Raw genomic sequence first — 16,648 nt, forward strand, 5'->3', positions numbered from 1 at the left:
GTGAAAGGGCAGCCCAGGCATTCTCTTTGGGTAGATCTCCAGCGATGTAATGGCGTTCGTTTGTGTGCACAGTAATCACACTATTTCTTCTATTCTTTTACTTTTGAGCTCCTGTCACGTTCTTGAAATTCCCTCAAATATTTAGATGCTTTATATTATTTTAGAACTGCCCCCTCAAAAAAAACTAAACATTTCATTGAAACTCCATGATGATACTTAAACTGATTTTCCACAGGTTTTTTTCTTAATATCTGAAATCTCAGTTTCTTCTGGATAATAACCTTTTATTTATTCCTAGTCTATTTACTTTCCCATTCTCCTAGACAACCATCTCCTATGTTGTTCTCTCTTCAAACTTCCAGTACTGTGTCCTCTGTTCTCTGTCTCACCTGATGTCCTTTTAATAGGAGAACTGAATAATTAGACGGAAAAGCAGTCCATAGAAACAGACCATACCTGATAGGGATGATAGAATTAGCAGACTTTAAAGCAGCTACTAGACATGGATTTAAGGACTTAAAGGAAAGCAGAATGCAGAGCCAGATACATGGAAGCTATGAAATAAGTCAAATGGAAATTCTAGAGCTGGAATATACAGTATCTGAAACAAAAATTCACTGGTCGGACTTAATACATTAGATACTACAAATCAATATAACTACCCAAAACTGAAACACAGAAAGGAAAAAAAATGTGGGTGGGGTTGGAGGGAACGACAGAGCCTCAGTAACCTGTGGGCCATACTACGTAATCAGAGCACTTAAAAAGAAATGAGGGAGAGGAGAGCAGAAAATTATTTTATAAAATAATGGTCACAAAACTCTCCAAACATGATGAAAAATATGTATCAATAAATCCAAAGCAACATATACGTTAAGAAAATTACACAAGGCACACCATGATTAAATTGTGTAAAACTAATGATAAAGAGAAACATCTTAAATGTAGAGAAAAGAGATACTACATACAAATGACAGACGATAGTTGTGCTGATTTCCCACTGGAAGTGTGCAGAGCACAATGGAGGACCCAATACTGAAAAAATGAGTGCACAAAGCCAGGTAATTCTGAATACTGATGGCTTCCATGTATCTTGTACATACTATGTACCAGAAATTGTGCTGATACTTTTAATATGCGTTATGTCATGTAATCCTTAGGATAACCCTGAGAGGGAGTAGAATCTATGAATAGATTATCTTAGAATACCTCTTAGAATAGTGAACATGAGGCTCAGAGACGCCAAAGGATTTGGCTAATAAATGTTACACGCTTAAGAAATGGGAAATTAAGGATTTGAAAGCAGATATGATTGACATAAAGCCACTTCTCCTTTCACTACAAACCATATGAAGTAGAACATTTACATAACCTTGATTTACTAGATAAGCCAATTGGAGCCCATTTGTTGTGGTTTGTGTGTTTGAAAACTGCTGACTGTCAGTCAACAATATTTATTGAGTACTTAAGATATTCCTGGGTGTGTATTGGAATGGAAGAGGAAACAATACAAATATGGTGCCCCATTCTCACGGAGCTTATAGTCTAGCAAAGAAGAGAAATGTATTAATTCCAACTACCTCTGAGGGTTGTTCAGGAGTGAAACAAAATAATGTTACAAGAACCAGCACAATTTCTGGTGTATAGCATTTCTATTAAATAATTTTAAGTACATAAGAAAGTAGTTACAGGTATCCAGAGCGCTGTGAGTAAATACCAAATGCGATGGCAGCCTGTAGGGAGGGCCTCGACTCGGTCCAGGAGATAAAAGGAGGTTTTCCCTGAGTTATTGATCTTTCTGATGAATCTAAGGAATGAATAGGCTGTTCGCCAGAAAAGAGTGGGGTGCAGGAGCCCACACCACTCAAAGGGCTCTGCGCCTCAAGAAACGTGGAGGCTGGAGAGAGCAACGTGTATCCTTTAAGGACAGTGGGCAGCAAGGGTAGGGAATGAGGATGGGGTGGAGAGTGGCTGGCAAGCTCCACACTGGCATCAAAACTCCTTTCACCATCCCTGCATTCTGTAGAACAACCTTTGAGGGGTGTGACGGGAGCGACACAAAGATAACCATGAGAAAGCCGGGGGTGGAGCCCCGTGGTGGGGACAGTTACTGGGATCTCGGACCCTGGCAGTTCTGGAAGAAGAGCCTGAGAAAGAAGGGCAGTTCCTAGGTTTCCAGGTTGGAGGAAAAGCCATTTAGTGACAGTGAGAATCCTGGCAGTAGCACAGGTTTGGAGAAGAAAGTTATGAATGATGTTGGATATGTTTATTCGGATATACCTGTGTGATACCCACGTAGAGATGTCAGATAAAACGTTTCGCACATGGGTCTGGAGTTCAGAGGAGAAATGTGGACCTGAGACGTAGATTTGGGGAATTATTTATTTGTAGATAGTAGTTGAAGTCAAAAGGCATGGGTGGGAAAGTGAAGACAGAGAAAACAGTTGAGCGTAAGCTGTGAAGAACTTGAAATTTAGGTGGGGATGGGGGAGAGGAAGCAGCCAGCAAGGGTGGCTGAGGAGGAACATCCAGAAAAGTAAGAGGATGACAGAGGGCGTGAGCAGCTAGGAAACAGGTGTTTTCAGAACAAAGGGGTGGTCCAGCTTTTTCAGCCCTGCTGAAAGTTTAGGCAGGGTACAAGCAGGAAAAGCTTTGTGTTGTTTCTTATTAATTTAACAATCTGGAGGGCGTTGGTGATCTTAACAAGTCATTTTGATGGAATGGTGGGGCAGATTGGTGACAAGTGAGAAACTAGAGACTGCCAGAGCTTAAACAGCCGTTCAGCTGTGGAAGAGGTGGGCGGGACTAAGAGGCGCGCGGTGTGGAACCGGGGTTTGGGGTAGGCAGGAGGCATGCAGCCTGTTTGTGAGACGCGGAAAAGCCCCGAGTGGGGATAACGAGGCCGTGCCCCACCATGGCAGGAAGGGGGCGGCGTGGAGGGGACGCTCCGAGCTGAGAATAGCTGGTCTGGTGTCAAGTTAGGTAAAATGTAGAAAAACATATCGACAGTCTAAATGTCAGTTCTTACCCTCACCCTGGACGTGAAAACCAGGCCAGCACTTCGGCGGTTCCTAAAGGAAATCTTCCTCGTTACAACAACAGCAACAGCAAAAGCAAATGAAGATACAGACTGACGTCACAGAGTAATATCAAGTAATGAAAAACAAAAGTCATGCATTTTTAAAAAAAAAAAATAAAGCAGAATTGCCTTTTTAAGAACTTTGATATTGACAGCCCTATGAATTTTAATGCCCGAGGCAATATTAATCTCTTGGCCCACATGAAAGATTTGCCATATTAGAGAATGTGGTAGACCTGTAGTTGCAACTTCCAGGCTCTTCTTTAAAGATCTGTAATATTCAGCTCGAGTTCCATGTTTTTCTTTTTCTTTCGTACCAAGGAATAACTGCCCTCCCCGTCCGTCAGAGGAAGTTTCAGATCATTCAGGGGCGTCTCTCAGACCTGGCCTAACCTCTATCACCCAGCTGCCCTGCTTACAATGTTTTCCTGCCCTTTCCTCTCTTCTCTCTCTCCTATTTTCCCAAACCTGTTAAAAAAAAAAAAAAAGTTGAGAAAAAAAACAAATCATCTCTCTTTTCATATTGATATTTAAGGTGGAATAAAAATGGTTATAAAAGCATCAATCAACACTGCACTAACTTGCCAAGCTAAGTGTTTGGGTTGGAAATCATGCCTTCCCAACTGCTTAAAAACAGGAAGTATCTGTGTTAAGTGGTAGATAGCTCCCTGATGCGGGAAAGGAAGGTCTCTTTTACTTCTTTCTACATTTTTGAGCAATAAAACGAGTTCTGCAGTTTCATGCATGGGGGCCAAATACATACACACACATATATATACATGTATGCAAAACCGGTTTGCAGTGTGAATGCACACACGCACATCAGCAAATGTAAATATATGTTAAGATACCTTCAAAGGCTTTAAACAGAGAATCTCTTTTCATAAGCCAGCCCAGGCACATCTTATCCAACAGTTGAGGCAGAACCTTGGAGCTGTCAGAAACAGCCTATAGGTTTGTGCTAGGTGATTAATTGCCAGGAGAATCTGGTTCTGTATTCCATTACTTATAATTGTTCTCTTCTCTAAAGGTGTTCCTTTATTAACTTTCCATCTTAAACAGGGAAGATACACACACGTAACTTACATTTCTGATGTTTAGCGCTTCTTACGAAACAAAGAGGAAAACTAACCTAATCTACTAACAAAGGCATATTTGTCTTGGTTCATAGGTTTTTCCCCAGTTTCTGCTAAAACTTGAACAATATTTTAACGTGCCTAGAAATGTGTCTTGGGTTAACAGTAGGGAGAAATCTGAGGGTGTGGAATCAAACCTTATTTCACAGTCCTGCTTTTCCACGTCATGCCCCTCTGATCGTGGGCGGTGGCTTGAGCCTCTTGTACACTGGGGGAAGAATCTGCCCTTCCAGGTGTCACTGTGAGGTCCTTCCCAGGTGTCACTGTGAGCCACCACAGAAAAGCACTTGCCACTGTTCTAAACATCCAGTAGCAGCTCCGTACATTATCACGTTAAACATTCTTAGACTGCTTGTTCTGAGCTCCAGCACTAAACCATGTGTGACGACATTCAGTTAAGCTCTCTGGACCTCGGTCTTCTCAGCAAATACAGAAGCTGGGAAACAGGAGAAATCTCTGTGATAAACTGCTGTCCCGTGATTCTCCAGTTCTCTTCGTGTCAAACTAAGATGAAATATTTTTGCTTCAGGTAAAAATGATTCTTGCCCTTGTGACTGACAAAGCAAGGAACCTGGCTTTTATTTACAATGAAATCTTTGCTGTCCTTGGACTGTGGGGATCCAGTGAGATGCATTTGGGTGCAGTGGTTGAGTGTGGACTCTGGAGTGAGACGCCACCATCCCCGTCCTGGCTCCACCACTTACTGTGTGACTTTGGGGAACTTACTTAACCTCTCTCTACCTCATTCTTGTTACCTGTAGCAACTTATGTTTTGATGAGCTGATTTTTTTTTTAAATTTATGTCCCTGGAATACTTACAGTCCAATGGGGGCATTAAAACATGTGAACAAATACTGTAGTATAATATGTACGGTGGGCATGTGAACCGTGTTTAGACGTAATATAGAGAAGAAAATAACTACTCCTCTAGTTCTTGACGAAGAACTACAATTTGCCTGAACATGTGGCATAGGGGTGGGGGCAGCTGTTCAGACAGAGGAAGCACGTGCTGTTTCCAGGCACTCCAGAAAGTTCTCTGCTGGTAGAAAATAAAGGGCAGGGAGGGGCCAAGTGCTGCAAGAGGAAGCTGGAGACAAGCAGGAGACAGAGCATCCCCTCCACCCCTGCTAAATAAGCCTATGGGTTTGTTTATATTTAAATACCATAAAAATCAACGTGGAAGGAAGCTCCCTTCTACCTTATGGAGAACCTTTAAAAGAGAATTTTATAGAGATATTCAAAAGATTAATTGCAGTGTTTTCAGTTTTCCTCTGTAACATATCAAATTCACTGTTTACTAGAGGAAGAATTAGGATTAGTTCTAGATGAATACTGTTTTGGCTTTGGAAAAGGGTCCTTTATGTTTTATTTATTTGTATTTAAGTATAGTTGCCCTACAGTACAGTGATATTGTTTCAGGTGTGCAATATAGTGAGTGACTGGACGTTTCTATACCTTACAGTGTGATCACCCCACTCCTAGTAACCATCTGTCACCGTGCCAACTTACCACATTATTGACTGTATTGGCCTTCCCTTTTCTTACACAGCCCTACCCCACAAATGTGTGTGTATATGGTGTGTGTGGTGTGTGTATAGTGTGTGTGTGGTTTGTGTGGTGTATGTATGTGTGGTGTGTGTGTGTGTGGTGTGTGTGTGTGTGTGTCACTGTTGCCTTCACTCTTGCGTGCTCACCGTCAGGTGCTGCCGTTTACTGTGGCGCATCCTTCCTCAGCACCTGCCGTGAGATGTGTCAAGTCTTTTCTTGCCCAGCGCCGTGGGCTGTTACAGAGCCAAGCCAGCCCCACAGGACACAGACAGCCTACAGACTGATTGATTGGTTTGTTTTAATACAAACACATGCTCAGATGTTGTCATACAGAAATCCTTTTTAAGAGAATTATTTTCCAAAGGGCCAAGAACACAGCAACCCCAGCACCTAATCCTGGCCTGGCACACGGGTACTCAGGGACGTTTGCGGAATTTGCCTGCTGTGTGAACCTCTAACACAGCACCGAAAACCCCTCCATTCTTGGAGTAACTGAGTATCTTCAATGGCTGGAATGTGAATAGAAATGTTGTTTAAAAAGCATTTCCAGCAGCTGAAAAATGAAGTCGTGGCGTATGATAAAGATCTAGATTTTAATTTGGCAAGTATTGTTCTCTTTGCAGAATCCAAATACAAATCTATCTAAAGGAAACGCCGCTTTATCTTCCTTTGCACAATGGAGAGGCATTGTCAAGAGGGGAAATGTCCAACAAGTTGAAAGTTTGGGCAGATCTACTTCAAAGATCTCTCTCCAGTCATCCTTTTCAGGTTTACTGCCTCTGTTATTATTTGTGTTCTAATTCAAGACCTCAAGATTGTCTTAACTTTCTCACCGGAAGTTACTCTTTATTCCTGTGCCACCTCCATTGCTGCCAGAATTGTTCACTTTCTTAAACAGAAAACCCAGCCTGTCCTTCTCCTGGTTAACAGCCTTTCACAATTCCCTGTGGACTGTGAGATAAAGACTCCAGTGCTTGGCATTACCCACCATGTGTAAAATGCTTTCGTTTGTTTGTTTACTTCATCTGCCGCCATCTCCCGTGTTTCAGGTACCTTCCACCAGGGCTCCCTGACCTTTTTCATGACCTGTCACACGTGGAATACTAACCAGAAGGAAGTTGCTGCCTGACTCCTAGAGCCCTGGCCTCGCTGGGCCGTGGCGCTCCTAGCACACCTGTGGTCCGTCCCTGTGCCCCGCAGGGAAGGTACCTGGCAGTGTGACCAGGCAAACCTTTGCCGCCCAGGGATGCTGGCACATTGCCACCCCAGTGCTCATTCTGCCTGCGCCTACCTCAACCTGCTAACCCCCCTCCTTGCCATTTAAGGCCCAGCGTTTGGATTAGGGAAATGTTTCTGGATGTTTTAAGGACATTTGAAATTCCTCAATTCCATAGTTTCACCTTATATCTTGACTCTTGGAAATTCTCACTTTTCATTTTCTGAACCAGTTATAATAATTTTAAGATTAGACAATTACCTAACTGTCACTAATTACCTAGTGACAGTGCCACTAATGATTTTATGTCTTTTAAAAAATATAAGTAAAATAAAATTCTCACTTCCTTGGCTTTTTGCAGTTTCTTTTCCCCATATTCTCCATGGTAGCAAATATACCCATCGCCAAAGGGTGACTAACTACAGGATGAAGTGTGTAGTACAAATATGTATCATTACTACTTAATCAGTTATACTATCAAAGTAAAAGATCTCAAATGATTTCTTGTGAAAGGTTTGCTAAGCTAAAGGCTTATGAGAGTTACAACAATTGGTTTCCTTGGTTTAACAGCCTACTGTTTGCATGTGATTTATCTTGATCTCTAACACCTTCCTCTCTTCACTATTTCTGCCTTTCTAAAAATGTTTTATGTACTGATTAGGTAAACATCGCTGGTTTTATCTCATTAAATGATTTTTGGGTTTTAGCATCACAGCATCCACCAAATAGCAATTTGATTTTCGCCTCATCCTTAAATTCTTACTGTGGCAATAATATGTATATTTTGTCATCTTTTCTACCACTGTCTTAGCCTGTTGATTAAAACTTGCTGCGTTTAACTCTTTTTATGTTGACTTTTCTCCACGTTTAATGTGTTGCGTTCTTAAAGGTAAGGACCAAGGCATATATATGTTCCTTTGCACAAGAGAAGTTGCTCAGTTGGTGTTTTCTAGTTACTTTTAAACATGTGAGTAGTTACTATTTTATTATTTAAAATTTATATAAAATCTGTTTCCTGATATGTTCAGCAGATAGATAATCCTCCAACTTTTAAGTACAGTTTACATTCTTTCTCAGTGCCCCAAAAGTTTACCAAGTGATATAACGAAGAGTGTTCCTTGCGAGGGCTTACATGGTTTTTACTAAATATTGCTTATTTTATTGGTCTCTAAAGCTATTCTTCCTTCAGTCTAATTAAACTTTTAGAGATTACTAAACTGCATAAAAAATATGAAATTGTATTCCGGAAACACTGAGAATTTTAAGCCTTAAAAGATAGCAGCTAATGTGAAATAAACCAGACAGAGAAAATCAAATACTGGATGGTTTCAGTTGGAATCTTAAAAATAAATAAAATTAAAGGTCAATTGCATAGAAACAGAGTGGGGAATGGTGGTTGCTAGGGACTAAGGGGAAGGAAAAATGGGGACATGTTGGTCAAAGGGTAAAAACTTTCAGTTATAAGGTAAGTTCTGAGGATTTAATGTTCATAGTGATTCTAGTTAATAACATGGTGTGATGCACTTGAAATTTGCTGCGAGTAGATCTCAAGTGTTCTCACCCCTCACAAAAAAGTGCACTATGTCTGTGCGTTTTTGGTTTCTTTGTCTTGTTTGTTTGTTGCTTTCAGTTTTATATCCCACATGTGTGAAACCAGATGATTCTCGACTTTTTTTGTCTGACTTATTTCATGGAAGGAACATTGACTTTGGGTGGTGAGCACACAATAGCATATATAGAAAATGTATTATAGATGTGTGCCCTTGAAACCTATGTAATGTTACTAACCAAGGTCACCTCAGTTAATTTAACTGTAAAGAAAAGAGTTGACTATGTGAGGTCATGGACATGTTAGTTACATTGATCCTGATAATCATTTCACAGTGTGTGTGTGTGTGTGTGTGTGTGTGTGTGTCAAATCATCACGTTGTACACTTTATATACAATTGTATTTGTCAATGATTCCTCAACAAAGCTGGAAATAAATAAATATTTTAAAAGACAGCAGCTAAAGGTAAAGATACAAAACGTTTCCAGAAGTCAACTGTGTCCATTCCTAGGCTGAGTAATGAGGATCAACAGCATGAAAAGGTTTAATACGTTCTAGGGCTCCTTTCTTTTAGTGATTCCTCTATCAGCTTTATGTTGAAGAGATCAAGCATGTTTCTGTAAGTTCTCCTTTTTCTTATGAAAGGACTATAAATTGAGCATTTCAGAGGCTATGAAAAGAAGCAGGGAAAGGAAGAGGCAAGTAGAGAGTTATTAAATAGCAAACCTTTTTAAACATTGAGATTTAGAAATATAAATCAAATCAAGAATCTGTTATTTTAACCCAACTTCCTCCCATTATTCTAACCTCATGGTTTTGGAACATTCATTCTTTCATTCATTCAAGGAACATTAACGTCTACCACGAACCAGGTATTAGGATCCAAAGATAACTAACATTCCCTCCGCTCAAGGAGACCAGTGGCGTTCTGGGGATAAATATACAGGAACAGTAATCATGATAATAGCATGTGAAGTGAAGCATGCGTGCCATGCGCCAAGCACTGTGCTAAGCACTCTCTAGAGATGATAGCATTCAAGTCATCCTCTGAGTGAATGCTATGACCGTTAGTGTTTTAAAGTACCAAGAGGTTTAAATGATTTGTCCAGACCAGAAGCACAGCTAATAAATGGTGAAGGTAGAATTTTAACCCAGTTAAATTTTAACCCATTAGGCTGGTTCTTTTGCTCTCGTTTTTAACCTGGGTACCAGATTACAAGTTAGATAATTGGAAGAGTCATAGAAGGTTATATAAGAGAGAAGACTTTTAAGCTGAGACTTGAGGATGTGGAGCTTACCTGATAGCTAAGTAGATAAAATGTCCTTCTAAGCAGAAAGAGGTACAAGGTGTGATCAAAAATTACAGGGAATGTTTAAATTAAAAAAAAATTATTACAGTAAAAGACACATTGCCATTAATCCCCATTAAAGTACACCCTTGCTTCAAACACACTTATCCCATCGTTCTTGCCACTTTCTGAAGCAGTTCTGGAAGTCCTCTTTTGTGAGTGTCTGTAGTTGTGCTGTCGTGGCTGCCTCGATGTCCTGAATCATTTTGACTTTGGGAAAAAGCCAGAAGTCGCACAGTGTCAGATCTGGTGAATAAGGTGGATGAGGAGACACTGTAATGTGTTTATTTGACAGAAATTGCCGTACCAGAAACGATGTGTGACATGGAGCATTGTCATGATGGAGGATAAAGTAAAGACACTCGTGAAAGAGGACTTCAAGAACTGCTTCAGAAAGTGGCAAGAACTATAGGATAAGTGTGTTTGATGCGGGGGTGGAGGGAGTATTTTGAGGGGGATTAATGGCAATGTGTCTTAAATTTTTTTGTTGTTTATACATTCACCATATTGTTCGATCACACCTTGTATGTGTGGGGTCAAGGAGGCAGAAGGCAGCCCGGTGAGTTTGGCTCACTGAGTGCTTAGGTGCACTTGGAGCATCGCGTGCGGAAGGGGAAGTAGCTGCAGATGAGGTAGGAGTTACACCCAAATCTTGGAGGTAGGAGAATTGTACCCAAATCATGGAGGTAGGAGAATTGTACCCAAATCATGGAGGTAGGAGAATTGTACCCAAATCATGGAGGTAGGAGAATTGTACCCAAATCATGGAGGTAGGAGAATTGTACCCAAATCATGGAGGTAGGAGAATTGTACCCAAATCATGGAGGTAGGAGAATTGTACCCAAATCATGGAGGTAGGAGAATTGTACCCAAATCATGGAGGTAGGAGAATTGTACCCAAATCATGGAGGTAGGAGAATTGTACCCAAATCATGGAGGTAGGAGAATTGTACCCAAATCATGGAGGTAGGAGAATTGTACCCAAATCATGGAGGTAGGAGAATTGTACCCAAATCATGGAGGTAGGAGAATTGTACCCAAATCATGGAGGTAGGAGAATTGTACCCAAATCATGGAGGTAGGAGAATTGTACCCAAATCATGGAGGTAGGAGAATTGTACCCAAATCATGGAGGTAGGAGAATTGTACCCAAATCATGGAGGTAGGAGAATTGTACCCAAATCATGGAGGTAGGAGAATTGTACCCAAATCATGGAGGTGGGAGAATTGTACCCAAATCATGGAGGTGGGAGAATTGTACCCAAATCATGGAGGTGGGAGAATTGTACCCAAATCATGGAGGTGGGAGAATTGTACCCAAATCATGGAGGTGGGAGAATTGTACCCAAATCATGGAGGTGGGAGAATTGTACCCAAATCATGGAGGTGGGAGAATTGTACCCAAATCATGGAGGTGGGAGAATTGTACCCAAATCATGGAGGTGGGAGAATTGTACCCAAATCATGGAGGTGGGAGAATTGTACCCAAATCATGGAGGTGGGAGAATTGTACCCAAATCATGGAGGTGGGAGAATTGTACCCAAATCATGGAGGTGGGAGAATTGTACCCAAATCATGGAGGTGGGAGAATTGTACCCAAATCATGGAGGTGGGAGAATTGTACCCAAATCATGGAGGTGGGAGAATTGTACCCAAATCATGGAGGTGGGAGAATTGTACCCAAATCATGGAGGTGGGAGAATTGTACCCAAATCATGGAGGTGGGAGAATTGTACCCAAATCATGGAGGTGGGAGAATTGTACCCAAATCTTGGAGGTGGGAGAATTGTACCCAAATCATGGAGGTGGGAGAATTGTACCCAAATCATGGAGGTGGGAGAATTGTACCCAAATCATGGAGGTAGGAGAATTGTACCCAAATCATGGAGGCCCGAAATACTATGCTTGAGTTTGACGTTTCCTCTCAAGGTGCCATTAAGTAGTTAGAAAGTAGGAAGTTACAGCATTTCCAGTTAGAATGGTCACTTTAGTAGTGATGTAGACACAGAGAGGGAGAAGAAGGAAGGGGTGAAACTGCAGGCCGAGAAACAGCTAGCACGGCAGGTGCGATATTCTAGGGAAGAGACTGTGTTAGCTTGACTTCCCTGAGTAAACATTTATTGAGTGCCTCGTCTGTGCCATTGCCGACCTGACAGTATTGAATAAAACGGTACGTGCCTACCGTTATATACAGCCTCCAATCTGTTGGGAAAGTCAGACGGTAAAGAAACAGATCTATAATAAAGAAAATGGAGTAGAAATGCAAGTGTCAAGAGAGAGATAAGAGGTTCCATTAACCACATCTATTAGTCAGTTGAATTTAGAGGAGAGAGACACCTAGAATAAGTTCAAGGTTTCTTAGAAATAAATCACAGCTGTTCCCAAGGATCCACCTCTCTCCCCAGTTTCTGGAACTATTTCTCCATGAATCATGTTATGTTGATATGTTTTTATTAGAGTGAAATATGAAGGCTCAGTGCTGCTTTTCTTTTCCAGAGGAAGGCACTCCCTACCCTCACGCACACCCTTGTTGATCATTTTAAATGAATGGCAGCCGTGCAACCTGATTTTTCAGAGTGTGTATTGTAATACTTTGGTCTGAACAATTATTTCTATGCTAATTAAATTAGATTTGAACATTGATAGAATATGAAATTACAAGTGTTGAATTCAGAATCTTTAAAAAAGAGAAGGCAGCCCTGTAACTTGCTGTATAAGTTTGATCAGTAAGAATACTTAACGTGAAATACCAGGAATGCTTTTGAGTCCTTTTTGTAAAGGTCAGAAGAAGAAAAGCTAATAGTATTAGTTTAATTAATTAGTGTAATCACTACAATTGTAAACACATTTTCAGTAATTACCATGTATTATAAGCTGGGGGCACTTCATTAGGTGTAAGATAACCATGATGGAGTCCTAGAACTAAAGCTGGAAAGTGCATTTAACAGATCACCTAATGCCATAATTCTGTTTGGCGTGCACAAGCAGATGTCAGGTGAGCTCCATGGAATTACTTATAAAATTGTATGGGGATGTTTTCTTATCTGTGTTTTGAGGCGAGTCCTCAAAACATACTGTGTTTCCCCGAAAATAAGACCTAGCCAGACAATCAGCTCTAATGCATCTTTTGGAGCAAAAATTAGTATTGTATTGTGATGTTATGTTATGTTATGTTATGGTATGGTATGGTATGTTATGTTATTTTATACCCGGTCTTATATGTATTATAGTAAAATAAGACCAGGTCTTATATTAATTTTTGCTCCAAAAGACACATTAGAGCTGATTGTCCAGCTAGGTCTTATTTTCGGGGAGACAGGGTAGGCCTTTCCGATTAAAGAACCACCTTTATTTTCACACATAAGGAAACTGAGGCTGATAGAGGTGTAGAGACTTGCCAAGGTTTTAAGTAAGTTCTCTTGGAAAGGAAGTGTGCTGTACGATTTTTTTAAAAATAGAGTTTTAATGTAGAAGCTATAATATCTGTGACCTTGGGGCTATAGGGTTCAGATTGTGAGGAAACCTTGGCTTGTTTTTTCATTGAGAACTGTCTCGTGATGGTTTTAAAATAACAGAACATGCCATCATTCAGAATATATTCTTCCACCCTGATATCTTAGAACAGTATTTTTAAAGAAATTCTAGGAAGGGTGTTAACTCATTCAGGATTCTACAGGAAGGAAAGCTCTTTCCTTGTTTTTTAAGCTCACTTTCACTGACAAGATCAGGCCAGAAAGGGCCTCGCTGGCTGTTGGCCCAGACGACGTTCTAATCATTCAAGTACTCAGCCTTCGCCGCCCTGGCACAGCTACTCTTGGGGGGAGCACAGATGCATGCTAGTGTGTGCCAGTGCCTTAGGTATGGCCTTTGCTGTGAGTTCTTGCTGCTGTTAGAAAGGAAAGTTTAAAATAGTGTGGAATAGGACTTTCCCCAGAAGGGTGAAAAGGATAACTCCAACTTAAAAAAAAAAAAAAAAAAAGATAAATCAAGCTATTCACAGCTATATCCCCAACAACTAAAACAGGGTCTAGCACACAGTAGGTGTATAATAATTTTTGATGAAAGAATTGTTTACATTTGTTTTGTTATCTGTGTCATATTTCAGAACAATAATTTTTTTCGTTTGTCCATTGATACTGTTATATTGTACTGACAAGATAGTAAAGTCAAAAAGAACTGATTCAAAAATCAGAGACCTGATTTCAGCCTAGTTTCTGCCATTTATTGTGTGATCTTAGGCCTCATTTTCTTAATAAGGGTATGATAATATCTACTTCCCAGGTTTTGGAGGAATAGTTAAGTGAAATACAGTACATGAGCAGTGCTTTATAGATACTAAGAGCTATATAAATATTAATGTTATTTGTCTTATATGATATTTTTAATAATTTGAAAAAATATATTTATTGGAATCTTCCTAATTTGCTGAATCCTGTATTTGTTTTAGGTGGGGGAGGAAGTGATCCCCATGATTGAAATGCGCAGTTTTGAATTCTATGATAAAGTACATTTCAAAGACGCTAATTATGCATCATTTCTAATGAATTAACGCTTGGTAGGCAACAGCCTGCAAATAATTAAAGCATTTACTTGTGAACAAAGGAAATATATTTACTGTGTAATTGTTCATCACTTTTTGCTTGCTTATTTGTCCATAACTTGGGAATTAAGAGCTATCTGGTAGCCACTCACCATGTTCTAGGTATTGTGACATGTGCAAAAAGTATGTAATAGCATTTTCCAAAGCAAAAGTGGAATATTGGCTTTTGAGATGTTCTGTGATTAGAATTTGGGAATTTAGAGTATAATTTCTTTATCCTACTACAGCCCTCTCTTGGAGGTTTTTAACATCCGTTAGTATAGGCTCCAAAAATCCCTGCATATGGAAACTTGTTTATTTTGTTTCTACCTAGTGTTTCCCAAACTTATTTAACAAGAAAACCCTTTTTTCATTATATCTGTTCTCATTTGCTGCCGTATTTTATGAAGCACTGGTATGAGATATGATGGTATTGATAAGTTTACCCTGTTTGAAAGTTAATCAGCTAGCCTGTCTCAGTTTCCTGGAGGCTGCTGGCAAAAGACATGAGACTCTTAGGTCAGAGAGAGAGGACAGTTTATTGCTGACAGAATATCTTCAATTTTTGTGCCGGTTCTCTAAGAACTGATCCCCACAAAGCAACCATATGAGGTTTTGATGTATGCATTTTCTGTAGTGTTTTATGTATGGTCCCAACTATATTTTCAGGGCCCTGGGTTTTCTTTGGTTGGTTGGTTGGTTGGTTGGGGTTTTTTTGCTTTTGTTTTTAATTAGGTGTTCTGCCTGAGTTCCTGTCTTCCTTAGTTTCTGTATTTACTTCTGTCACATCTTCTGTCTGGATACTTCACCTTGAAAAGTGCACATATAGAAATGTATTCATTATTTATGAGTGAGTGTCTCTTAAATCTTCAAGAAATGCCAGTTGTGATTATGCCAGCAATGAGAGTAATGTTTTGGAGGTGGAAATAGTCTACATTTTGGGAGGTGTTTCACTTGTAGTGCTCTTTATTTGTTCCTAAAGATTCAATTTTCCAATTTATGTCATTTCCCTTCAACCTGAAGAACTTCCTTTAGCATTTTCTGTAGTGCAGGTCTGCTGGAAACAAATTTTCTTGGTTTTCTTTTATCTGAAAATGACAACTTTTTTTTTCATTATTGAAGGATATTTTCACCGGGAATAAAATTCTAGGATGATGTTTTTCTTCTTTCAGCACTTTGAAGATGTTGTTCTATTGGCTTTTGCCCTCCATTGTTTTGATTGAGAGTCGTTATTGATTCAAACCATTGTTCCCTGTATTCAGCCTGGCAGCTTTCAAGATTTTCTTTGGTTTTTCAGCACTTTGATTATGATGTGTCCAGGTGTGGTTTTCTTTGTATTTTGTTTGAGATTCATTGAGCTTCTTGATTACGGAAATTTATGTTTGTTTGCCAATTTAGGGGAAGTTTTAGCTCTTTTCTTCTTCAGATATTTTTTCTGCCCCTCTCTTTCCTTCTGGGACTCTGATTGCAGATATGTTAGACCTTTTAATATTGTCCCACAAGAGTGAACTTTTAAGGTAAATCTTTCCATTTCACTGACCTACTTAAAACCTTCCAGTAGCTTCTCCTTGCAAGTAAAATACAATCCAGAATCTTCAGTCTTTCAAGCCTTATGACCTGCCTATGACTATCTCTCTCACCTTATTTCCTTTACTTATGGTTTCTACCACACTGGGCTTTTTTCTTTCTCTGGAACATACCAGTCATTCTTGCGTTTGCACTTGACAGTCCCTTTACCTTGAATGTTCTTCCCCTAGATCTTTGTATGGCTGATTCCTTTGGGAATCTGTATCAGTTACCTCCTTAGAGAAGCTCTCTCTCCTACCTCAACCAAAAGCTACCCATCCCCTCAGTAGCCCCCCGACACACACACACATACATTTTTGATCTGTATCTGTTTTAAAAGCTTCATCGAGATATATTTCACATACCATAATATTCACTCATTTAAAATATACAATTCAGGGGTTGTTAGTATATTCACAGATGTGTGTAACCATCACTGCAATTTTGCACGTGTCTATCTTATTTGTGCTATTTCCTAGTACCAAGAACAGTGTCTGGTACATAATGAATGCTCACTAAATGTTTCTAAATAGATGAATTCATTTAGAAGACAATTTAGGCAGTAGGCACCAATAAAATGTGAGAAAAGTTTATTTGACTACATTCAGTGCTAGAGGTATTCTTT

The 16,648-nt window shown here is 39.8% G+C and overlaps 1 protein-coding gene across 1 annotated transcript in view; it reads left to right on the forward strand.

Moving 5' to 3' along the window:
• The window catches only part of SPATA5 (spermatogenesis associated 5), a 256,493-nt gene that overhangs the window by 188,354 nt on the left and 51,491 nt on the right, over positions 1-16,648 (forward strand). The window lies entirely within an intron of this gene.

Source organism: Rhinolophus ferrumequinum, chromosome 18, assembly GCF_004115265.2.
Source record: "Rhinolophus ferrumequinum isolate MPI-CBG mRhiFer1 chromosome 18, mRhiFer1_v1.p, whole genome shotgun sequence".
NCBI lineage: Eukaryota > Metazoa > Chordata > Mammalia > Chiroptera > Rhinolophidae > Rhinolophus > Rhinolophus ferrumequinum.